This window comes from Brachyhypopomus gauderio, chromosome 1 (genome assembly GCF_052324685.1).
Source record: "Brachyhypopomus gauderio isolate BG-103 chromosome 1, BGAUD_0.2, whole genome shotgun sequence".
NCBI lineage: Eukaryota > Metazoa > Chordata > Actinopteri > Gymnotiformes > Hypopomidae > Brachyhypopomus > Brachyhypopomus gauderio.
In genome coordinates this window covers 28,539,535-28,565,162 of record NC_135211.1, presented here as the reverse complement: position 1 = coordinate 28,565,162, position 25,628 = coordinate 28,539,535, and the positions used below count along the sequence as shown (strand labels likewise).

Below are 25,628 nucleotides of genomic sequence, written 5' to 3'. Positions count from 1 at the left end.
CACACACACACACATCAGGGCTCCAAAAAAAAAATAAAGGAAAGATCTAGATATGCTAAATATCTAAACATGTGCACACAGGGCCCTTCTATGTAAACAATTCATAAAAAGCACCCAAACACACTCTCTATCTCTCCACTCTCACAGGGGAAGCATCTCTTTATGTTTCTTATACTAAATCCACAAATGTTGTCTAGATCAAACATCGACACTGGTTTTCCTCTACTCATAATGACACAAACAAACAGAAGAAAGCATGAATGTATGAACCCTGAACTCAAAGCACAGACCCACCCTGCTCCACCTCTGGCTCATCTTGATGATGTAATGTCAAGTGCGTCTGATATGTACAGAGGGGATGACCTGTGAGGCAGGACAGGAAGATGTCCCATTTGGCAGGTTATGATGTCTATAAAAAGATAATAATAATAATAAAATGGTAATTTCCCATGGAGACTGGAAGCAGAGAAAATCTTCATCACAATTTCAACACTGTCGACAACGTTTAGGAGAGAAGACATCTTTTGTTTTCTTTTCTTTTCTTTAAGTGTATCAAACAGCTAAAGTGACAGCTTTAGTCTCTTCGGTTCTCTGTAGCAGGAACGTCTGCTCAGACGAAGTTCCATCTCATGCTGCTCACCTCTGCGTTCGGTGGTGAGACTGGGATTGCGGTTCCGTGGACTGGTTTGCCTGTGACCACCGAGGGGGCATTCAGTCCTTCTCCTCAGGATTTCCTCAACCAAACAGGATGAAGAAAACGTGCAGTGGAGCAGTGGCCCGCAGCCCTCCTCTTCCTCACCCTTTTAAAGGGTAGCCTTGCAATTCAGTTCATCTAGATTACAATTTTACACATATCTATATATGTCATATAGATTCCTTGTGTTCACATAGCTTTTTTTTCTTTAAAAATTTCTTTTAGAAAAATTCTTAAGAAGAACAAAGATGACAACAAAGAAATGTAAAATGCAAAAAAAATTAAAATAATAATAATAATAATCACACATAGGCAGAGAAGGGAAGCGCATGCTCCTGATTGATGAAAATCCCTCTTTGCTACATTTGGTAGCAGTTTCACCAGCAAGCCTGACATTTAGATGTTCAGTCGATTTCTATGGCACCATTTTCTCAGTGGGAACCCCAGAGGCTATCTGGGAGACTGTGGGGGGTGGAGTCTGTCTGGAAAGGGGGAGGCGGGGCTCAGGGAACACAGAAGGCCAATGAGAGAGTTTAGATGAGAGGACTTGAGGAGACCCCTCCCCCCCACACGGGGCAACTTCAGACTCAAGGCCTTAGCCCTCATCCACCTAGCACTGGTCATGTGGCCCCGCCTCCCTCCCCGTCTGAGGTGGGGCCTAGGGTCAAACCTCCACCGACTGGATCTGGTTCATCTGTGCCCTCATCAACTGCACACTGTTGAGGATCTTCTTCTGATGGCCTGCCAGAGTCACGCCCACACGAAGGATGTCCCTGTGACAAAACAGGAGACAACACAGGTATCAGCAGAAGAATCTGAGAGAGTATCAATGTAGCTCAAGTTTGCAGTATGTGGGGTACGGCTGTGATAAACTGCAGGAGAGGCTAGATCAGAGAGCTCACGGTGGTTAAACTCATCTAGAAACATCCATCATTTCCCTGGATTACTGCACCTCAGTCATCCTCAGTAATGTTGCTAATTACCACAATATATTTATGGCTCATGTAGAAAGATGGCAGCAAACACACCGAGAACATTACACTGGCTGAACTGCACTGGGACTGCAGGGACAGAGATGAACAAAGACCCAGCAGTCAGCAGTTCTGAAGTCATGGGGAGAACCAGCCAGTGTGCTGACTTAGTGTTTTACGCCTGGATGCTCGCCAGACCTGCACTCCACACACATCTCTCTCTCTCTCTTTCTCACTGTCTCCCTCTTTCTCCCTCTCTGTCTCTCTCACTCTCTATGTCTCCCCCTCTCTGTCCCCCCGTTTCTGTCCCCCATCTCCCCCTCTCTCTCTCTAACTCTTTCTCTGTCTACCCCCTCCGTCTCCCTCTCTGTCCCCCCGTTTCTGTCCCACTGCAGCACTTACTCCATGGTCATCTGTGAGACCAGGTCAAAGCTGGTGAAGTCGGCACTGGTGAAGTTGTCTTTGTACTGTCCCATCTTGATGGCGTCCAGCCACTCATCCACCGTGCTGAAGCTGGAGAAGTCGGGGACGCTGCGATCCAGCAATGGCAGGTGCACCCTGCGCAGGACACAGAGCATACACATCACGGCCACGCCCATGACCATGCCCATACCCCTGACCACGCCCATGGCCACGCCCACACCCATGGCCATCACTGCACGTGCTGCTTTGTCTCCTTCACTCAAACTCAGTTGACGTTGTTAATTATTCTCATGCATGACAGCCTGTGCACATAATGGTCTCAGTCCTCGGACAATAATGGCGATCCATTTACAAAGATCAGCTTAGCCAAGAATGAAAAAAGAAAAAAAAGAAAAAGAGGCAATGTCATCAAAGACGGGTGACGTGGACGTGATCGGTGGCACAATGGAATCATGGGAACAGGTTTTCCTAGAGGAAACTACAGAAATAGGCGATGCTTTCAGCACAAGCCAGCTGAGGGCATATTCCCCTCAGGGGTTATGTATACCTTGGAGGACATATCGGAGGGAAATTTCCAGACATAAATAGAAAACGCATATAAACAGTACACACACACACACACACACACACACACACATACACACACACACACACACACACACACACACACACAAACACACAAACACACAAACACACACACAACACAAACACACACACAATCACAATCTATCCACACCCACAGACCTAGACAATGCCAGGTATTGTAACTAAAAATGTGTCTTTAGTAGTATCCTCTGAATGAGAAGTTACAAAGCCCTTTAAAGCACAGATATATCCCCTGTCATTCATGGGTTCCCCCCACTGGAATAATACCGAGAGGCTCATATCCTGTTTTCTCACTGTCCGTATAGGCAACGCAGTTTCTGTCACCTCTCTTAGACGATACCGAACGGTTTACATTTTAAAGAATACTTAATGCTCAACTTTAGAGCCATGAGCAGCCCTGGCTGTATTCTCCCGGTCATAATTCCTGTGCCTTGTGATAAGTCATATTCATTAATGTGTTGTGTGTATATCCAAAACCAAGCATTTCACCAAAAACCACAACACCCTAAAACCACTTTCAAATGCTCTGAACCCAGAGAAAATAAACTAGAAGTTTTACACCGGGCTGGTACTGGAACCATGTGTTTTCCCCTCATACACTGCACATGACTTCCAGACCCCCAGACAGGGCTCACAGCGGCGCATCCCCGGCCTGAGCAGGCGCCTTGGTGGGCGAGTGGGGACCCTGGTGGGTGGGTGGGGGCCCTGGCGGGCAGGTGGGGGCCCAGGTGGGCGGGTGGGGGCCGGGGCGGGGGAGTGGGGACCCTGGCGGGTGGGTGGGGACCCTAGTGGGCGGGTGGGGGCCCTGGTTGGTGGGTGGGGGCCGGGGCGGGGGGAGTGGGGACCCTCGCGGGTGGGTGGGGGACCCTAGTGGGCGGGTGGGGGCCCTGGTTGGTGGGTGGGGGCATACCCTGAGGAGAGGGGCGTCATGGCCTTCAGGCTACTGGGGTTGCGGATCAATCTTGTCCAGGTTGTTGACGATCTGGCTGAACTTGGGACGGTTGTTGCGGTCCTTCTGCCAGCAGTCCAGCATGAGCTGGTGCAGCGCGCTGGGACAGTCCATGGGCGGCGGCAGCCGGTAGTCCTGCTCGATGGCGTTGATCACCTGCAGGGGGCGTACAGAGCTCTTTAGTGTCTGAGAGTTTTTAGAAGAAGCTAACACAGAAGCAGATAGTCATTTTCCCTTTGGAACACAGCACTGTTTTAATAGCACTGTGTACTGGGGGGGGGGGGGGGGGGGGGGGGGGGGGGGGGGGGGGGGGGGGGGGGGGGGGGGGAGGGGGTGGGGGGGGGGGGGGGGGGGGGTGTGTACTGGGGATGTGTGTGTACTGGGGGTGTGTGTACTGGATGTATGTGTACTGGGGGTGTGTGTGTACTGGATGTGTGTACTGGATGTGTGTGTACTGGGGGTGTGTGTACTGGATGTGTGTGTACTGGGGGTGTGTGTACTGGGATGTGTGTGTACTGGGGATGTGTGTGTACTGGGGGTGTGTGTACTGGGGGTGTGTGTACTGGATGTATGTGTACTGGATGTATGTGTACTGGGGATGTGTGTGTACTGGGGGGGTGTGTGTACTGGATGTAAGTGTACTGGGGATGTGTGTGTACTGGGGGTGTGTGTACTGAATGTATGTGTACTGGCTAGCAGCACTGCGGGAGGCTGGGAATTGATCTGTTCTCCTTATAAACACACTGTGATCATTATCTCTGTCTGAAGGGGACCCAGGAAAGCCATTTATCTTTACACACACACACACACACACACACACACACACACACACACACACACACACACACACACACACACACACACACACACACACACTGTCTCTCCCTCCCACTCTCTCTCTCTCACACACACACACACACACACACACACACACACCCACAACACACCCACACACACACACACACACACACACACACACACACACACACACACACACACACACACACACACACACACACACACACACAGGCACAGGCACGCACGCTCATATGTATACACACACCGTTAATCTGGACAGTACAGTACAGTGTTATCGCAGCACTATCTAAAACCATGTAAGACATTCTGGATATGAGCCTGCAAGCAAGAGCGATTCTTCAGCCGCTCACACCACGCGGTGTGGACGTGAGCGTGAGCGAGACAGCTGTGTGGCGTTGGGGCGCTCGGCTGCTGACGAGCACGCGCTGCTCCGCCAGCACCAGCACGACTCCACCACCACTCCATCTGTCACGCAGCTCTCACTCACACTCAGCCGTGCAATTACTGTCAGACCAAAACATGATTAACACCGCACACTAAAATACACACTGACTAATTTCTGTGTTTAGAAAATATGCTGCAAGTTGTAACAGGAAATTCCCACTTGTCGCTCCGTGTTTAGATACGTCTGGTCGTCTGTGCTGCCGTCTACGTTTCTGGGATTGTGAAAAGTGAAGTTCTGAGGGGTTTTTGAGATCCTGCTCTGATTGGACTTCACCGTGACATCATCTTTGTGTGATCAGAGTGTTGGACCAGTGGTAGAGGAGTCTGTGTGTGCAGTTAACCAACCACATGTGGCACGGTGTCTGAGCATCAGACACACACACACACACACACACACACACACACACACACACACACACACACACACACACACACACACAGGTTACAGGGCCCTGGTGAGACCCTGTGACTCTCCAGGTCATTAAAGAGTAACAGCGCTCCTTTCAGAACCCGATTAATCTCATCCAGCCGGTGCAGAACCCCAGCCCACGGGCCGGACCAACACCATCAGGAGTCGCTAATAAGATAACTGCTGAGATCTGGGCCCCCTCTTAGCGCATTAGCACAACGCATTTTCAATCTGAAACTTATTTTCATTATGGGGTCCATAATTCGGTCTCAGCCACCCAGGGGGAGGGTGGCAGTGTGAGTGTGAGTGTAAAGAGGCCCGGAGCAGCCCAGTCAACCTCTGTGTTCCCTACTGACTGTGCAGGACATTCAGTCAGACCTTAGATTTAGTTTAACGCTTCAGTCTGAGCATGCCGTGCTCCTTTTAGTTCATCTAAAAAGATAAAAAATTTTCCTAGAGATTTTCTCCTTTTTAGCTTGATTAAAAACTCCACATGGTTCTTTAAGTTTCTTGTAGATGAATTTACACTGCATTAATGTTTTACTAAATGTTTGTCTAAAGCATTTCAAGTTGTTTTTGTGTGATTGGTGTTGGATTGTGGTGCTGTGAACCGTAGCCAGAGAAGATCACATACCACAGGACAGCGGTGCGTTAGTCTATAAGCCACTCAAATGACAACATGTTGGCATGGATGTGAAAGTATTATGCAAATTCAGGTAGGAGGGTACGTACGTCCTGATTGGTCATGTCCCAGTAGGGCCTCTCCCCGTATGACATCACCTCCCACATGACGATGCCGTAGCTCCACACGTCACTGGCTGAGGTGAACTTCCTGTACTGAATGGCCTCCGGCGCCGTCCAGCGGATTGGATCTTCCCCCCCTGTGTCACATGGATTGAAGGAATAATGTACATAGTGTAACCAGTACTACACAAGAGCAGAGAGGCGTGGCAGAGAGGTGAAGAGGCGGAGCCTCACCAGGGCGCTGGTGTACGTGGGATCGGACGTGTCGTCCTCCAGGAAGCGCGAGAGCCCAAAGTCGGACACCTTACACACCAGGTTGCTGTTGACCAGGATGTTGCGGGCGGCCAGGTCGCGGTGCACGTAGTTCATGTCCGAGAGGTACTTCATACCCGAGCCGATCCCGCGGAGCATCCCCACCAGCTGGATCACGGTAAACTGCCCGTCGTTTTGCTGGAACGCAGAAAAACACGAGGTCATGGTGGCTGGTCACAGTGGTCCATTAATGGCTACGTCCCACGGCACAGGCTCAGAGGCCTGGTTTGGGGCTGAGACAGTGGGGGGGCGTGTCCTGCAGGGGGACCCAGCTGTTCGTCCTGGCCGGGCACACAAGGAGCCTGCTGCCCCCACACAGCTGCCTCTCCAGCTGCTTCCATCTGCAGGCCCACCACAGACACGGCCATAAAACACACTGATCTCAGCAGACAGGAGGAGCCAGCCCAGCTCACACACACACACACACACACACACACACACACACACACACACACACACACACACACACACACACACACACACACACACACATACCCTCACACACATGTGCACATACACACTCTCCACACAGACAAGCAAAACCTACGGTGTCCCATCCTCTTCTCAACTGCATTGTGTGTTACACTGAAACTCTTCCCCTACGATACAGTGCCTCCGAAAAAACTTTCCCCACTCATTAAGTGAACTGGGTTCTTCCTCCCAGTATTCCATGTCCTTACAATCTCCACTTCCTCCACAGAAATTAAGTCCTAATAATTATTCATAAGGCTCAAATCATAGCCAAATACAAGCCAGCACTCTAATCCCCTCGTACTGAATGCGTAGAGTTTAATCGGAGGAAGCGTAGTCCAAAGTAATTAGGCGCACAGCCGGAGCTAGGTAAACAGTGTGCATTCCCTCATATCTCAGCAGAGGCTCTCTCTCAGTCACCTAACTCAAACATGCTTGCAAGCTAGGTACGCAGACACAGGCGTTTGAATTTCTTACTCCATTACTAATGCTGAGAATCATTTTGATGGACTGTTCTCTCCCCCTCTTTCTCTCCCTCTCTCTCTTTCTCCCTCTCTCTCTGCAATACTTCCTCTTTGAGCTTTTATACAGAACCAGCATCCTCTCCCACAGTTCTTAGCGGTGGGACCCTGTGCTGTATGTCTGCAGTGCTTCAGCGGGGACCTGTCACACTCAGACAAGCCATGAAACTGTCAGCCAACGCCATGGGCTACACACAACGTTTGTTTTGGGAACACTGGTTTGTTGTCGCGATCGCACGGGAGTCTGCGGCGAAATCACACAAACAAGACCCGACGGTTGCACGTCCATCACGCGGCGGTGCACGCAGCCTGCGGCGAAACGCAAATGAAGGTGCACCTCCCTAACATGATCTCCGTGTCGGAGACCGCCAAGGCTTGGTGTACGTGCAATAGCGCTGTGGGAAAACGAATAGATTCTCATCTGAGACCGTGTGGTGCGTCGACTCACTAACAAGGCAGCGGGCCATGGTCCCTGTTCTCAGACACGTGGAGACACCTAGGGCTTGCAAAATGATTCTGCAGTAAACTCAACACCGAGGAACGGTAGTGAGTATTAAACAGACTTGACGCCTCTTGAAGGAAAATAAAACACAAAACACAAATCAAGAATAAAGCCAGAAGCTCGGAGCCCTTGGAGCTGCCTTCACACTCGTTTTGCCTTCACACTCGTTTTGCCTTCGCTGTGAGCCATCACACGTTCTCCCGCGCCAGTTTTCCAGCAGCGCGGGAGGGCACGTGCGGGCGGCCGTGGTGTCAGCCCAGCGTATGCAGCGTGTCCACACCAGCTCACCGTGCCAGCTCACCACGCGACTCCAGCAAACGGCATCCGTCCACAGAGAGACCCGCGGCGGAGAGACACGCGGCGGAGAGACACGCGGCAGAGAGACACGCGGCAGAGACCCCCGGCGGAGAGACCCCCGGCGGAGAGACCCCCGGTGGAGAGACCCGCGGCGAAGAGACACCCGACGGAGAGACCCCCGACGAAGAGACCCCCGGTGGAGAGACCCGCGGCGAAGAGACACCCGACGGAGAGACACCCGACGGAGAGACCCCCGGCGGAGAGACCCCCGACGGAGAGACCCCCGACGGAGAGACACCCGGTGGAGAGACCCGCGGCGGAGAGACACCCGGTGGAGAGACCCGCGGCGGAGAGACACCCGGTGGAGAGACCCGCGGCGGAGAGACACCCGGTGGAGAGACCCGCGGCGGAGAGACACCCGGCTCTAGGACCAAGCCCGTTGGCGTGGTCAAAGGCAGGCCTTCTCCTTCCTGTTTACATCGTCATATCGGGGCTTCGTCATCGTGGATGCTTTTTGTTTGTGATCATTACTCTTCCTCACACTTAATCTGTGTCGAAGATAAAATACGTTTTCACTCATGACAGATCAGAGCGAAAGCTTCACTAATGAGTAAAATAAATCAGTTTCCTCAAAGATCACACGGCCTCCATTAGCATAAATCACGGCAGTTTCTTTCGCCTCTTAACTTCAAACACACAGGAAGACCAATTAACAGTGATCAAGGTCTTCTGGACAGCCACCGTTCCTGCAGGGTTCCTGCAGGGTTCCTGCCTCCAACCAGACTGATCCACTGCACTCACTTCCTCGATCCCTCTGCGCCAAAGTGGCTTCGCTGCTTTGGGATCAGTTAGCTGTTCCCTTTCAGCCAATCGTCTGCAGACAGCCAGACAGCTGCCGCCAGCCGTTTCCCCCCATGTACCATCGTATATGTGGGCTTCCCGTTTAATGTGCATATAATATGCATGAGATTAAAGCGATCGGCTCGGCTGCTGGGCTCCTGATCAACGTGTGTGATGCTGTACATCGCACAGGTATATTTATTACGCTGGCGTTTCGCTGAAGTCTGTAACACGGGGAAAGCGTGACAGATGAGATACGAGAGCGTGACTAACAACGGCGCTGCGTTTCAAGAATACCGAATGATTTCGGAGCAGACACTACTACGAACCCCCCCACCCCACCCAACAAACCCCCCCCCCCCCCCCCCCCCCCCCCCCCCCCCCCCCCCCCGGGTCTCGGAGCAGACACTACTATGAGCCCCCCCACCCACCCAACAAACCCCATGCACCCCACCCCCCAAGAAGATGAAGGGAAGCAGTGGAGGGCTATTAGAACACAGCAACTGCAGGAATCAATATGGGAGTGATGTTCTCTGTCGGGGGGAAGGGACTGCTGCTGGCAAAGGATGATGGGAATTAGACAGACCCCCGAGGCGGATTACCTGATGGACACGGCACGGGAGAAGAGGGGACATTTAAAGCATGTGTATGTCAGTGCTCACTCACGTCCACGCACGCATAGACTAATGAGCCACTTGCTTTCGGCTGCACGTCTTTGTGTACGGCTAGGCAGATGAGTCTGGGTGTGTCTGGGCACTTACAGTGTCTAGAAGGGATTAAAGGATTCCAATCAATTTCCTTTTGCCTGATCGTTTCCTTCAGCCACCGTCTGACAGATTTTGTTCCCGCCATTTTAAAACATACATCTAAAAGCACGCAGCGTGTCGTCTGATGTGTATTTCCTATATGTGCCTTTCTGTATGTGTGTATGTGTGTGTGTGTGTGTGTGTGTGTGTGTGCTTTACTCACCCTAAGGAAAGAATCCAAGGAGCCATTCTCCATGAACTCTGTGATGATCATAACAGGACTGCTCTTGGTCACCACCCCCTCCAGATGAATGACATTTGGGTGGTCAAATTGGCCCATGATGCTGGCTTCGCTCAGGAAGTCCCGCCTCTGCTTCTCCGTGTAGCCCGACTTGAGCGTCTTGATGGCCACAAACATCTCCCTCTTCCCCGGCAGCTTCAGGTTGCCACTGCACACTTCCCCAAACTCTCCTGAGGAGGGATAAAGGTCAGAGGTCAAAGGTTGCAGCAGGGAACGTGTGGTCACAGCGTGAGACGCATGTCCTGCTTGACCTTACCTGCCCCGATGACCTGCTCGATCTTCACGCACGAGATGTCGATCTCCTTGGCAAACTCCCGCACGGCTTCGTTTGGGTCTTCGTATGTAAACGGATCGATGTAGATCTTCATTCCTGGTGTCACTTGGAAAAACAAAGAGATGCTATAATATTCAAAGCTCCGCAGGCTCATTTAAACTCAACTTTAAGAAACAGCAAACGGTCACATGAGCCCTGGGGGCTGCTAAGGCACCAAGGGGCAGTAGTGGGATTGTAGTGGGGCTGTAGTGGGGCTGTAGTGGGATTGTAGTGGGGCTGTGGTGGGGCTGTAGTGGGGCTGTAGTGGGATTGTAGTGGGGCTGTGGTGGGGCTGTAGTGGGGCAGTAGTGGGATTGTAGTGGGGCTGTGGTGGGGCTGTAGTGGGGCTGTAGTGGGGCTGTAGTGGGGCAGTAGTGGGATTGTAGTGGGGCTGTAGTGGGGCTGTAGTGGGATTGTAGTGGGGCTGTGGTGGGGCTGTGGTGGGGCTGTAGTGGGATTGTAGTGGGGCTGTGGTGGGGCAGTAGTGGGATTGTAGTGGGATTGTAGTGGGGCTGTGGTGGGGCTGTAGTGGGGCTGTAGTGGGATTGTAGTGGGGCTGTTTAACCAGTTTAGGGTACCATCAGTCATTTCCGAACAGGCAAACCAAATGGTTTTTTGATGGCAGGTGAACTGATGTCAGACATTTTAAGGGAGCCATGCTTTAAATCCGATTATACAGCCTCTTGGTTCCACATGTGGCCCTGGGCTGTTAAACGCCTGCTGTGCATGCGTGTGGTCAGCTGGGTACAGCCTGCTGCACAGAGTTGCGTCTGGGGGTTTGGCAGAACGGCCTAACCCATGTTCACACCAGGATCAGGAGGAGAACTTGGACAAAAGAACTGAATGGAATATCAAAGTGAGGAGAAGAGATCTGGACCCACCCAAGGTGACATGGTGCCAGATGGTGGTGTAATTGCACACACTGTTTCAGGGCTCCTCTTATATCCAACATTGACACAGAGGGTCTCTGAACTGATCTGCTAGCTGCTGAGGAAGGTTCTAGAAAGTCACACTAGGAGCGGAAATCGCGTGACCTCACACGCCACCCTTCGGTCTGTATAGCTTCTGGAACCAAGCGTTAATGGAGGAACGCTAGCCCTGCTTTTCAAGGGTTCAGCAGGCTACGCTGAGCCCGGAGATGACTTCCATAAACACACCGTTTACCGCAATCTTCCACCATTGATTACAGCAGCCGAAAGCTGTCTCAATTGATAAGGAAGGGCAGAGGGAAAATGAGAAATCTCAGGAAGAGAAGTGTGAGCATTTACTCACACAGCAGCACGAGTGAACATGAGTGATAAGTGAGCCAGAAAGGAACAGGAGAGAGGGAGGGGGAGAGAGAGAGAGAGGGAGGAGAGAGAGAGAGAGAGAGGGAGGGAGGGGGAGAGAGAGAGAGAGAGTGGGGGAGAGAGAGAGGAGAGGGGAGAGAGAGAGAGAGAGAGAGAGAGAGAGAGAGAGAGAGAGGGGAAGAGAGAAAGAGAGTACATGAGATAGCCTTACCATGTGAGGAGGAGGAGGACAGAGAGAAAGGTTCAGGTTTCATGGATGCATGTATAGTATCTTCATTCTAAATAAGCTTTAATAAATGTTTATTGCTGTGTTTTATGACTGTAAAAGGAACTCTCCGCTGCAGCAGTGAAGTTTCAGAAGGGATTACTCACACAACAGCATTTATTTACTACATAAACATTACAATGTCTGTTTATGAGCTTAACAGCACTGTGCCTTTGCAGCACTGTGAGAAGACTACGATGACATTTACAAAACCAGAAATATGACCATCTGTGATGGAGGAGTGGTTTTCAGGGGGGGGGGGCATCTCGTGAAAGGTTTTTTTTTTCGTCTTTTGTCCTCTTTGTCCAAGCACAGTCAGCCAAACCCCAGGTCATACTGTTAGACAGGGAATGATGGCACAGACAATAGCCAGAAATAATATATGTATTGTTTAGCCTCTCCAATTCTTAAAGGTACATTATTCTGTAAGTAATTTAATGACTATGCTGATGCTAATATGGCCTGCAGGTGAAAGGATGAGGACTGAGAGTCAGGACATCTTGAGTGTGAAGGGTTAAGCCTCAAAGCAGGTGGGTGTATGGGTCAGTGGCAGTTTCATTTGTGTGTGTGTGTTTTGTAGTGGGGCAGGCTAGGAATACTCACTGTGTCCGCTGGTGTAGTGCTGCAGTTTGTCGGTGTACTCTGAGTCCGCTCTGTCAAAGCCGCGGCTGCAGGGACACACGCGCATACACACACACACACACACACACACACACACACACACACACACACACACACACACACACAGAGTGATAGAGGTGGTGGTCTCACGCAGGCAGGAAGCCAGAGGAAACCAGTGCGGTGGAACTGGCCAGGACTCCAGCCCCGTCTGGCTCGTTACGCCCTCTTTACAAGCCCCGCGCTGGTCCTCGAATGAACAATGGTAGGAAAACACCTTCGCATCTGTGTAAGGGACTGGGGTTTGTGAATGAGGTGGTGGTCTGATTATCAGGGGAGGTATGCTTTGGTGCCTGGTGGTCTGATTGGAGGAAGTATATTGTAATGGGTAGTGGTCTGGTTATTAGGGGAGGTATGCTGTAATGGGTGGTGGTCTGATTATTAGGGGAGGTATGCTGTAATGGGTGGTGGTCTGATTATTAGGGGAGCTATGCTTGTAATGGGTGGTTGTCTGATTATTATGGGAGGTATGCTGTAATGGGTGGTGGTCTGATTATTAGGGAAGGTATGCTGTAATGGGTGGTGGTCTGATTATTATGGGAGGTATGCTGTAATGGGTGGTGGTCTGATTATTAGGGAAGGTATGCTGTAATGGGTGGTGGTCTGATTATTAGGGGAGGTATGCTGTGATGGGTGGTGGTCTGATTATTAGGGGAGGTATGCTGTAATGGGTGGTGGTCTGATTATTAGGGGAGGTATGCTGTAATGGGTGGTAGTCTGATTGTTAGGGGAGATATGCTGTAATGGGTGTTGGTCTCATCATTAGGGGCGGTATGCTGTAATGGGTGGTGGTCTGATTATGCTCAGATGGCTAAAGGTCAAAACAGCGCTAACCTACCGGTTACACACAATGATGATGACCACCAGGGCAACGAGGAAGACCAGACCAGCAGCAGCTGAACCAATGATGAGAGGCAGCTTCTCCTGTATGCTGGTGTTGTATTCTTCTGTAGGCACACACACACACACACACACACACACACACACACACACACACACATTAATGCTTCCGTACAAATCCCGAGTGTAGAGTGTCTAAATGTGATCCACCCTGCAGCAATGGGGACTCCGTGGAGATCATCACCGCGTACATAACGTAGCCTGTAGTGCAGATTGGCACAGGTGAGAGACCTGCACGGTGTCCTCAGCGGGGAGCTGTGGGCCAGGCAGCCCAGCACTGGATGCCCAGAGGGTGGACGCGGCTCAGGCACAGACCCCTCCAACATATGGGCAGCCGATGGAGGGAATGTGTCAGGCTGTGTGCTCTCAGCATGGGCCAGACGGCTGGGGAGGTGGGGAGGGTGCACCACTCTCTCTCTCTTTCTCTCTCTCTCTCTCTCTCTCTCTCTTTCTCTTTCTCTCTCTCTCTTTCTCTCTCTGCCTCTGCCTATCCTAATTAAAGCCCATCCAAGCGCCACACAGACACAACAGCAGAGCTAACCGCCCACTGGTTGGCTCAGGAAGCCCCGCAGAGCGAGAGAGGCAGCCAGAGAGCGCGTGGCCGGCCTCAACGGCTCAGAGCAGCCCACCAGGCTGGGAGCAGCCCACCAGGGGCGCGCAGAATCACGTTCTCGCCTCTCACCGATTCGCCATCATAAATAAATTATGCGCAGCACCGGCGGTTTGAATTGAACTTAAATTCGTCCTGTGTTCTGTTTGCAAACATGCCCGCCACCCTGCTCAGTCTGCTGCTCAGTCTGCATGCCAGACCGTCACCGCTGCTGGGAACCCGGACGGGGCTAATTCTGGAAGAGAGCAGTGTGGGTAGAACAGAACAGGGTCATAACAGAGCATGGCAGCATCTCCCCTGGCATTAGAGGTGTTAGCGACCTTCCCCACGCTGCCCCATGCAGTTGCCCCACACGTCTGCCCCAGTTCAAGCTTCCTGCACTCCAGCTGGGCTGATGCACTAGAAGGCCTCTGGAGCCATCCTGCTGATACACTGCAGAATCAGCCCCGGGACAGAACTGACCTAGTGTGGTGTGTTTAATGATTTTATAACACTTGCCATAACAGAAAGAGACGTCTCCTCTCCCTACGCTGATCATCAGATGAATAAATCTAGAGTGAATGAACATTATCAAATAAATCACAACCTCATCTCAAGCTCTTGGACCTGAGGAGATTGTTCGCCCGTATGTCACAGAGTGAAAACGATGTCAGGGCAGACTGGATTCGGGCAAAACTCAGACCTGTCGTAAAAGATTCTGACAGGTCATCTTGTCCCCGTGCACGTCCCCAGTGTGGGAGCAGACTGCTTACCCTCGGTCATGGTCTGGAAGTACATCTTTCCGCTGTAGCGTCCGAACCCGGCCACGGTACGCGCCCGCACCTGGAAGACGTAGATACCTCCGGGCTTGAGGTTGCGGATGGTGGCCGTGTTGGTCTGACTCCTCACCGTGGAGGAATTGTGCTCGCTCTGGACCTGAGCCGTGTACAGGAAGAGCAGGGGCAGAGAGAGGAAGTGATGAAAGTGGAAACAGAAGTGCAATTCACAGTATGGACACCGGGTGGCGGAAGTGGCAGCTGGGGCTAAGTGAAGGGTTGCCGGGCACACACCCGTAGCTGTGACATTTCTAGGCCACTCACGATTCATGATGGCGTGAGAGTCATGCCTGTGCTTGGTGTGTTTATCTACATGTAGGAGAGAGTGGGCGTGTCTACCTGTGTTAGTAAGTAAGACAGAGGAGCTAGTGTGTTAGGGTTGTCGCGATACCAAGACTATGACTTCGATATGACATCTGCCTAAATATCTTGATACTGATACTGAAACAATTCCACAGCAAAAACCTAAAATATCAGGAAAGGTAATGGAAAAACAGATGATGGTACATGGAAGTTCCTTTTTCATTCATTAAAAAAGAGCAAAATATTTAGACATTGGCAGTGCAAAGCAGTGCAGGATGTTGTACTGTATAGTGCTAATATAACCATAATCTCTTCTGTTTTGCTAACAAAATATTTTATCTTTGCATATTTTAGTAATATAAATAATTACTCACAAACTGACATTACCTTGCGTTTGCAAATAGAAATGTTTGTAAGGGCAATTAAACATTGAAATAATTAAAAAAATAATTATAATACGTAATGCCTTGGAATGCTGCCACTGTTATCTATCACAGATAGATAGAGAGATGTTTCCTGATGTATCGCCTCCATTATTCTGCCCAGGCTTTGAACATCTTTGGCAGACGTGTTTTGTTTTGTCTATATGCTTGCATTAAATGTCTGCAACGTATGTGAAATAATTTGGCACCGCATATCTCTGTTTTGTCTATACACTGTAGACGGTGGGCGAAGACGGTGGGCGGGGACGGTTGCGTTAGCAGCCGTGCGTCTCGTTTTGTTGTCCTCCTCGTAGTGGAAGAGCAGACACAAAGCTGAGTGCACACACAGAGTCCCTGCACATCGACCCAACACACAGGAAACACCACTTATTCAAATCACTGTCATTCTTAAAGTACCACTACTAATGGGTGATTATACCCATTTATAACAGCAGGGTAGTGAAATGACTCTGTTCTCCAAGCAAAACTAGTGTGTGTGTGTCCACATCTGTATGTGTATGCATTTGTGTGTATGTGTGTGTGTGTGTGTGTTATATTGCCGTGGCTGCTCCTGTCAGCCCAATCTCTTGATGCTCTGATATGAGTTTTGCAGCAGTCGGCAAGTCTGTTTTGACAGCAATGTCTGAGAAAGGAATTATACTAAGGAAAGAGTTACAGTGAGAACTAGGACATTTACTGCCTGTGTGTGTGTGTTTTCACATGGGAGTGTGTGAGTGTGTGTGACTAGGTGTGTGTCTGTGTGAGTGTCCTGTAAAACACATTAATTTATCCATAATTTAGCAGGTTTATGACAACAGATTCCTTGACTCTCCTGAGATGCTGTAAATTTGTGTGTGTATGTTGCATTTATTTAGAAGTTACACAGATAAATACATGAAGGACCACCTAACTGGCATTTTCCATAAGGCATAAGGTTTCACAGAGATCTACATTTTAATATGGCACTGGAAAAATCCAGGTAACTATGTAATGTATTTTCAGTAAACTGAAGGTCAATCCAAACAGACATGCAGTTCTAAGATTTTACAATGTTCACAGTGCCCAGGATCCTGTGTGTGTGTGTGTGTGTGTGTGTGTGTGTGTGTGTGTGTGTGTGTGTGTGTGTGTGTGTGTGTGTTGTGGGCAATAGGAGATGACAGCTTGTGTATGTGACTGCGTGCGTGTGTTTTCTACAAGTGTCTACCGAGGAATTCGTTTCTCAAATGCTATTTTTATTGCAGCCAGTGCTCCATTGTTTTAACCACAAATCCCTTCAGCCGGCAGCCGTTAGGAGTCAACCGTGAGGAGGGGTTCTGTGAGGAGGGGTTCTGTGAGGAGGGGTTCTGTGAGGAGCCCCCCCCACACACACACACACACTTTGTGACTGACTGCAATTATAAGCTGTTTTGATGGATCAGTAGTTAAGCGGTTTGTTTCTGCCAGTACCCTCAAATACTACAAAAAATACATAAATGAGGAATCAAAAGACAGAATTTTCATATAAAACAATGTGGTGCAGTGTTTTTGGCTTAGCAGGAATGAACATGGGACAATGGCCACCCTTACAGTGAAATGAAGAAGGATTAAAGGAATGTAAATATAAAACACAGAGCAAGTCTATGATCACAGTGACCAACATTATGGGTATATAAAAAAAGACACATTAGGAAAAGATGTTGTGGTTGCTTGTGGGTTTACAAGCGCCCGTCTGTGGAGGGTGTGAGTTCAGTACCTTCTCATAGTACTGCAGCTCGTAGTCCAGAATGACCCCGTTAGGCTGGTCGGGTTGAGACCAGGAGAGAGTGATGCTGTCTACTGTGTGGCTGACCTGATGTATTATAGACACTGTGGATGGAGCTGAGAGAGAGAGAGAGAGAGAGAGAGAGAGAGAGAGAGAGAGAGAGAGAGAGAGAGAGAAAACTATTACAAATAGCTAAATCATGATTAATGTTCACAGTCAAAATTATAGCCATGCCCTGCAAACTATTTAAGAATGCAGTCATAGCTACGCTTACGCAATGGAAACCCAGGGTGAGACGGGTCATGGTGCTGCAGTTCTCTGGACCGGAGAGATCCGTGACCAGGGCCACGCACCCACTTCATCTACAGTCCCGCCACAGCCGTCCCAACCATGAAGCTCTGAGACTTTTTCGTGTTCTCTGCTGCTGTAAACCCTCTCCTGGGGCAGAAATAGCTTTCTTACCCCCACCCACAAACCCCACACATCTGATGCACACAATAGCAACTTTGGGTCCTGGAGCGGGGTGATGTTATGTTGAGGTGTACAAAGGGGTGCACGTTTTGGTGTGCAGCTGACAGCTTGATGCGCACTCCCGTGGACCTGACGATTCAGGAGGCTCTGAGATGCGCTGGACTGCCAGAGGCACCAGAACTTTCCTGTGAGTTTACTTTCCCCTAATCCTAGCGTGAGCTCACCGTGCAGTTCCAATCCAGCGGTGCTGAAAACAGTGGCTCTTTTCTGTCAGGCCCCTCGGGCCCCCGCAAGGCGCCGTTTTGAGTGCCACTGAACGATCGGGCTGTTCCTCGTTAAATATGGCGGGTCAGAGAGGAGTGTCCGGGCTGCTGCGGGACTCGGGAGGAGGACAAGCGGGATACAGATCGCCTGAGATTTATGGTCCAGGCACACCCCACCTTCATTCCACCTTCACCCCACATTCACCTCACCTTCTCGGGGATCTGGCCTCATAAAGACACACACCTCCCCAGGTCTGCTGGTTGGAAAAGTCCCAAGGCCTACGAGTGACATGCCAGCTGCATGCTTTTATCCAACCAACAGAGCGGCGGTGTTGAGCGACCGACAGCCTCTCCGAGAGGCTGGCGTGATCGTTGCTCTTCATTAGAGTAAATATGCCAGAGGATGACGAATGGCTGTTCCCCTGGACTCCATTTCCCAGAGGGCCTTGCAGCTCCTCTGCCACATGCATCAGACCCCTCTTAATTGAAACGCCGAGTTTGGTTCTTGGCACGAGACGACGCCTAATGAGGCAGAGAGCGTGGCTTCCACAACAAGGAGCTGCTGCAGGTTTCCCATTATGAGTGTATTTTTAAAGGCTGGCACATGCTGTTCACGTGCTCCGTTTTCATTGGGCCCCACTGTGCCCCGCTGTTGAAGGGAACACGATCTGAGGCGCCACAAACAAAGGGCGGGTACACCATCCCACACGCCCCCACGGACACGTGCCGCGACAGGTGGATTTGTTCTTGACGGCAGAATAAAGCAGCGCCCAACAAAGGTTCGTCATCACAAGCAATCAGCGCAAGAGCCAGAGGGCATCATGGGTGTTCAGGTGAGAGCAAAGCACCCCTGTTATGGGAGGAAAGTGTCAAATTAATCCAATTATGTCCATCACATCCGCTTTTGTGGAGAGTACAGTGAGGAGCGTGATTACGGGAGATCACATCCAGGCATGTGTGCAGCTTTTGCACACAATTAATCCCCATGATACAGATGAAGAGAACTATTCATCCAACATCAAAAGGGTTATCTTTCCTTCCTGGACAGGAGAGACACACTGAAACGATCGTCCCATGCTCTGCAAACAGTGTGTGTGTGTGTGTGTGTGTGTGTGTGTGTGTGTGTGTGTGTGTGTGTGTGTGTGTGTGTGTGTATGCCCAGAGCTTTTGAGAGGGTAGTGTATTAATAATCAAGTGTAAGGTATGCTAATCTGAACCCATATGTATACAGTGTACACTTGCAAGAAGCTAAAGAGGGAGGGAATACAGTAGAGGAAGACAGGAGAGGAAGACAGGAGAGGGAGGGAATACAGTAGAGGAAGACAGGATAGGAAGACAGGAGAGGGAGGGAAAACAGGAGGCATGGAAATATAATGGAGAGGAAACGAGTTTTATTTGTTTGTGCTGTCTGTTCTTGGACAGAGCTCCGTGATTGGTCCCAGATCTCTTCAGCTCCGTGATTGGTCCCAGCTCCCCCCAGCTGCCGACCTGCTGTCCGGGCTGGGATCTGACAGAAAGCCCAGGCTCTGAGCACGGATCTCCCGCACAAAGTCTTGGCTGCGGCCGCACTTCACGATGTAAATGGCTCCTTTCCGGGACGTGTGCCAACTGCATTTGAACGCACAGGAGCAAATTCTTTGATAAATGATAAATATACAGTTTATAATGCCACAGGCAGCCATTTAGACCTATTGGGATTTAATGGGGCATGGTCTTATAAACATAAATAAGCCATTTGCTGGTCTCTGATCCATCTAAAAGGGGTAAATAAATATTCTCTACAGTTATTACTCTGGCCAGTTACGCTGTGCCCATTTGTGGGGTTTTCCCTCAATCCCGCCCACTGCTTTTGTCCCAAAAAAACGTCTTTAAAATGAGCAATTAATCTTAATTAAGGAAACTCATGTGATCTCTGAGAGGGTCACCTTGTCCGACTGCTCCAGCGGTCTCAGCCCCCGTGCGCATTTCAGAGCGGGAAGGGAGAACCGCTTTAAGAGGGCCGGTCCTAGAACACAGCGGGTGTCTGACGGGCTTTGGTAGCCTGTTATATAGATTGCTACTCTGAGCGAATTTCATCCCACTTTTCCCCATGACCGGTGCAGTTTAAAAATCAGCGCATTTCAAAGAGGAACTTTCTGCTAATGTTGTGAGTTCACGAGGTGGCATTGTGGGATAGGGAAGACAACGAGGGGAGAAAACGGCAGCATACGCAGAATCGAAAGCCTCGTCCAATCGACCAATCAGAGGCTTTCTCTGGGTGTGGGGCTTTTGCCAAATCCCATTGGTTCTCCCATATGGCCGCGTATAAAAGGCTGTGCGAGCATGTGGATGTCATTTGGAGCTGGGTTGTGGTATGGTGAGTGACAAGGAGTTTAAGGGAGGCTGGTGGAGGTAGCTCCATCAGGTCAGCACCCATAAAACCGACTCCACCCACCCCCATTAGCCCTGATCCCCTTCCACAGTAAAACCTTTCTTCCCCCAAGGCTTTTCCCAGAATGCCTCGCTGCATGCTTCCGTACCCTGACGAAGCTTTGTTCGTGTTTCAGACAGTACCACCTTTTAGGTGCATTTGCATCTACTCTTAGCAAAAAGAACAAAAAATCAACAAAAGCAGCAAAAAACCCAAAAAAAAACCCTTCTGGCAAGCATCCCTGTTTCCCATCTGCAAAGGATTGTGGGTTTTATGTCTCCGCAGAGTTTCCAGTGCAGTAAAACAGCACAGAGCGATTTCAGTTCATCAAGCTCTAAACCATCCACGCTGGAAAAGACTGAAGCATTAATGGAGTCCAATGCACACCATAAGCTAATTCAAAAATAGGCAGTTCAGAGGCTTACCAACACTTGCGAATGCTTGCAGAGTTTTGCGTCTAATCTGCGAGCACGGAAACAGCCGGGGAGAAACAAACGGCACAAATCGGAGGATTCCTGCTAGCCAGCGACACTTATGGTGGACCTACAAGATCTGATCCAGATCTGTTGTTGGTGATTTTGTTGTTGCATTCAATCCCAAATAGATTTCAATAGATTATGGATTGTTGGATCAATAGATTATGGATAGCTAGAAAAATGTAGGGTAGTGTTCAGGTCACACCGTTTCCTGGCAGTGAGGATGATGGGGGTTTGGGCGAGTGGTAAAGAGAGGGCATCGTGCGCAGAGGGAGGCCGGCGGCCTGTGAGCTGAGTCAGGATTACGCCTCGCTCTTCCCGTCAGCGGAGAGGGAAACGGGAGGACGCGGCGCCGCTTCAGGGGACGCCAGCCGTAAATGGGTCACGGTTCCGACCGGAGGACGACGGCGCGGCGTGAACCCAGCTGTGCGGCTCCGCCTGTGATCCCAGCAAAGCCGAACGCAGGCGGACGGACGCGGAGGGATTAGACTGGAGGAGAAGCCCAAAAGAATACTCTCCCCTAAAAAGAAAAGAATGCACAGCGAAGAAAAAAAAACCCCATCTGGATAATATTTACACCAGACGCTAAGGAGGAGAAACCATTCAGCCTGGTTCATCTGTACCTCAAAGCTGGATCTGTGTGATTCCGTTAGCAGCAGATAAATACATAACACACAGACGCAAAAATTTAAATAAAAATCTAACCAGGCTGAAACCAAGGCATAATTAGAATTAGTACGACATACCGAGAACTTCACACACCGATGGTTCACAAAGTAAAACATTCACGCTTATTATCATATGATGCAGAAACTCTAAGGCATTATCCATCCATCACATTCACAGATGATGTCTGGAGAGGACGAAGCCATTACACCGACACGTGTTACAGCCGCGCACACACATCAGAGGACACGGGCTGCTGTGTGTGTGTGTGTGTGTGTGTGTGTGTGTGTGTGTGTGTGTGTGCGGTCTGCGTGTGAGCTTCCGTATGCTGTCACTCTTTGTTACACATCACTGCCATGCTCTGTAGCGCACATGCTCAGAGAACAGTCCTCCATGCATCCACACGCCGACACGTAAAACCCGTTATCACGCCACGCCGTCCGCGGCGTTCCGACCATAATCAGATACAAGGCCCGGATAACGGAGCATAAACAAGTCAGCCGCGGTCCAGAGGGAGCGGATGAACGAATCTCCTGAAAGCAGAAGGCAAAGACAGGAGGCACCAGCCCCGGCAATGCCTGCAGGTCAGCCGGATCAGCACCAAGACCAGAACCAGAACCAGAGGCATCAGGAGATTAAGACAGAGCGCAAATTATACAGGGAGATGAACGCCCGAAAGTGACACTTCAGAAGGGACGTTTTTACACTAGCAGTGGCTAAACCAGGACCAGCCAGTTTCCATTTCTTCCCGTTTAAGTGTAATGAATGAAAATTCACTTACTGTTTCTGAAGAAGAAAAAGGTGAAGGCATTAAGCAGATTGTATTTGTTAATTTCATCATAAATCAGTGAGGTCCACTATGCTGATTCACTGATGAGGTCCACACATAAAAGGGTAGAATTTATAACCACCGGACTGTGTTATTACCCTTGATTAAATGTACATTTTTAAATTCAGGGTCTTAAATCAGAAATTTCCGGTACGCATGTGTAAATGTTGATGCTTAACACAAATGATGTACAAATCTCAAATGATTTGTAAGGTGGTGCGGTCTCCAAACCGATGACGGTGATGACGAGCAAGCCTGTGGATTCATGTCAGCGCTCTTTTAAAGAAACGTGTAATTAAGTGCGTATTTTACACACTGGTCACTGCCTAGCCAACGACTCCCCTGTCCTCCTCCACACACACACACACACACACACACACACACACACACACACACACACGCTTCTCCACCAGCCTCTTCAGGATCATCAGTATGCCAGAGAGCTCCGCCGGTCACTGCAGGACTACCCCTCCTATCGCATGGGCTCCAGGCATCTTTGGCCCCAACCAGTTGCCCTTCGACCCCGCCTGACACCTCCCATATGTGGCCTCTCTGCCTGCATCAGCCCCAGAGTAGAAGACCGGCCCCCACCGATGCTTTAAATGCACAAGAGAAGGTAGTGGCAGGGGCTGGTGAGTTGAGGAGCAGGTCACAGTCTCCTTCAGCTCCAACCATCACCCCCCAAACCTCTCTGAGCTGCTTGTTAAATAAGGACAAGGCATACGCAGCACCAGAGCTCCAGCTGGCCATACGGGAACGTTTGTTTCAACACGTGTCACGGCCACGCCCACCGCAAGCCCCACACCGCTGGTGCAGCAGCACATTGCCACACCCACCATCTGCACATAGCCACGCCCACCAGCAGCACATCGCCACATCCATTATCAGTGCATGGCCACACCCACGGCCACGCCCACTCCACTGGTAGAGCGGCGCATGGCCACGCCCACTGTCCCTCTCCACAGGCCCAGTGGTCCCACAGGAGCAGGTCGGCAAAGCAATTTCAGAGATAATTAAGTCGTAAATCTTCGACTGGCGCCTTGATAGAGGCTGAACCAGATTACTGCGTCCCACCCTCTGAATAATGTAATTCAGTCACACAATGCCTGCCTGGCTCATAAAAGAAAAAAATATACTGTTCCTCTCTCCTAGCCTGGCCCGCGTGTTAGCGCTCACCTTGGGCTAATGAAATGGCTAAACAAACAGGAGGTGGAAAATGCCAAAGGAAAGATGGAGAATAGAGAGTGAGGTGTTGAGCGTGGTGGCCGCGTCTGGCCACATCAGGTTCCTCCACGACGGCAGCGTGAAGAACTGGACCGGGGAGGAAAAACGCCGCGACACAACAGGAGAAACTATGTGCACTTTGACCATGTGAAAGAATGAAAAGGTTATTTCAGGGCAGCTGCCTTCTGTGTAGTCTGCATGCAATTTGCATAATGTCACTAATTTGTGTGCAGGAAGAAATGTACCGTACTGAGGTAGCAGACTAGCATCAAACTACTCCCAGTGAAGTCACTTCCTTTAACCCCGGCACCATCTACGAGGTTCAGTTACAACACCACCTACTAACACAGCAAACTGCAAGTTCAACTCAGTCGTCGCTTCTCGTTAATGTGATCCTGTCCTCAGTGCTCATGAGGACAGGCGGGAGAGCCGTGCGGCTGGATTTGTTACTGACTCTGTGGGGAAAGAACAGCAGAGCAAAGCCCCTCGAGCCACAAATCCCTGGTCCTTCTCTGGTCCTTCTCTGGTCCTGCTCCGGTTCTTCTCGGGTTCTTCTCCGATGTATCACACATGGCCAGGACCTGTCACACTCGGCTCTGATAAACCTGTTAATGCTAGTCTCAAGTCTATGTGTGTGCGCATGTACATGTGTATGTGTGTGGATATACGTGTGTGTGTGTGTGTATGTGTGGACATACGTGTGTGTGTGTGTGTGTGTGGATATACATGTGTGTGTGTGTGGATATACGTGCGTGTGTGTGTATGTGTGTGTGTGGACATACGTGTGTGTGTGTGTGGATATACGTGTGTGTGTGTGTGTATGTGTGTGTGTGGACATACGTGTGTGTGTGTGTGTGTGGATATACGTGTGTGTGTGTGTGTATGTGTGTGTGTGGACATACGTGTGTGTGTGTGTGTGTGTGTGTGGATATACGTGTGTGTGTATGTGTGTGTGGATATACATGTGTGTGTGTGTGGATATACGTGCGTGTGTGTGTGTGTGTGTGTGTGGATATGTGTGTGTGTGTGTGGGTACGTGAGTGCCATCAGACGAGGTCTGTGTGCTGCCTGATTAACCCAGGCTGACCTGCAGGCTACAGCAGGGTGGCGCTAGCAGAGAGGTCAGGTACAAGCTGCCTTTGTGTGCGTCAAAACACGTGCTCCTGCTAGCCGGCCGCCGGGCCCCGGGCCCCTCCCACAGTCTGCCTGGGTACACGGACTCAACACTGGGCCTGTCTTCAGCTCGGGCTTGTTGGGAGTGCGTAATTAAGACAAATCACTGGCGGAGCAGCGGCGTGTCCCAGTGGCTCGGGAGCCAGAACGCTGGGGGCTCACATTGCTCTCGACTCTCACCGAGCCCGTCGTCACGGTGGCCTTGTGGGTCAACATAGCAGCGTACGTACATGCTCCCTTACAGCTAGCAGTGCCTCCTCAAGAAAGTTCATTTGAATCCATTTCTGTAGGGCCAGGCGCAATTATGCAGGAGAAAAAAAACTGAAAATGAAGAATATCACAGAGCTTCCGGATGTTTCCGAGCTCCAAGCAATTCAAGGCGAGAACATCATAACTGTGTGGTCTCTTCAGACGAAATGCATTCTGATGAATTTTCCTACATCAGAGCTCGTCATTATGTTTTATTGTTATTATTACGGTGTTCAGGCGTGCAGAACAGAGCGATGGTCTCTTATCTTCATGCAGGTCCACCACGCCTCACCTCCTGAGCAGAGGCTTGAGAAGCCCGCTGGAACCAGGACGGTTCCGGCAGCTGCGGTGATACTTCCAGGACCCGGGCCTCGCGGAGACCCCGCCCCCGCGAGCGGCTGTGTGCGGAGCGCCTCACGTGTGTGGAAAACGAGCATTTGGATGTACGCCCCTCCCCCACCCCTGACGTAGGCAGTGTGCTG

General features: G+C 50.5%; 1 pseudogene across 1 annotated transcript; it reads right to left on the bottom strand.

Moving 5' to 3' along the window:
- On the bottom strand, positions 1-25,129 carry LOC143519272 (ephrin type-B receptor 2-like; annotated as a pseudogene). Its single transcript, XR_013132442.1, has 14 exons — positions 25,005-25,129; positions 19,608-19,727; positions 18,436-18,641; positions 17,377-17,501; positions 14,857-15,019; positions 13,433-13,541; positions 12,520-12,584; positions 10,306-10,428; positions 9,972-10,219; positions 6,295-6,509; positions 6,048-6,198; positions 3,605-3,799; positions 2,068-2,223; positions 1-1,467 (listed from the first exon to the last, which is right to left on the bottom strand). The product of XR_013132442.1 is annotated as an ephrin type-B receptor 2-like (transcript).
- Positions 25,130-25,628: the final 499 nt, after the last annotated feature.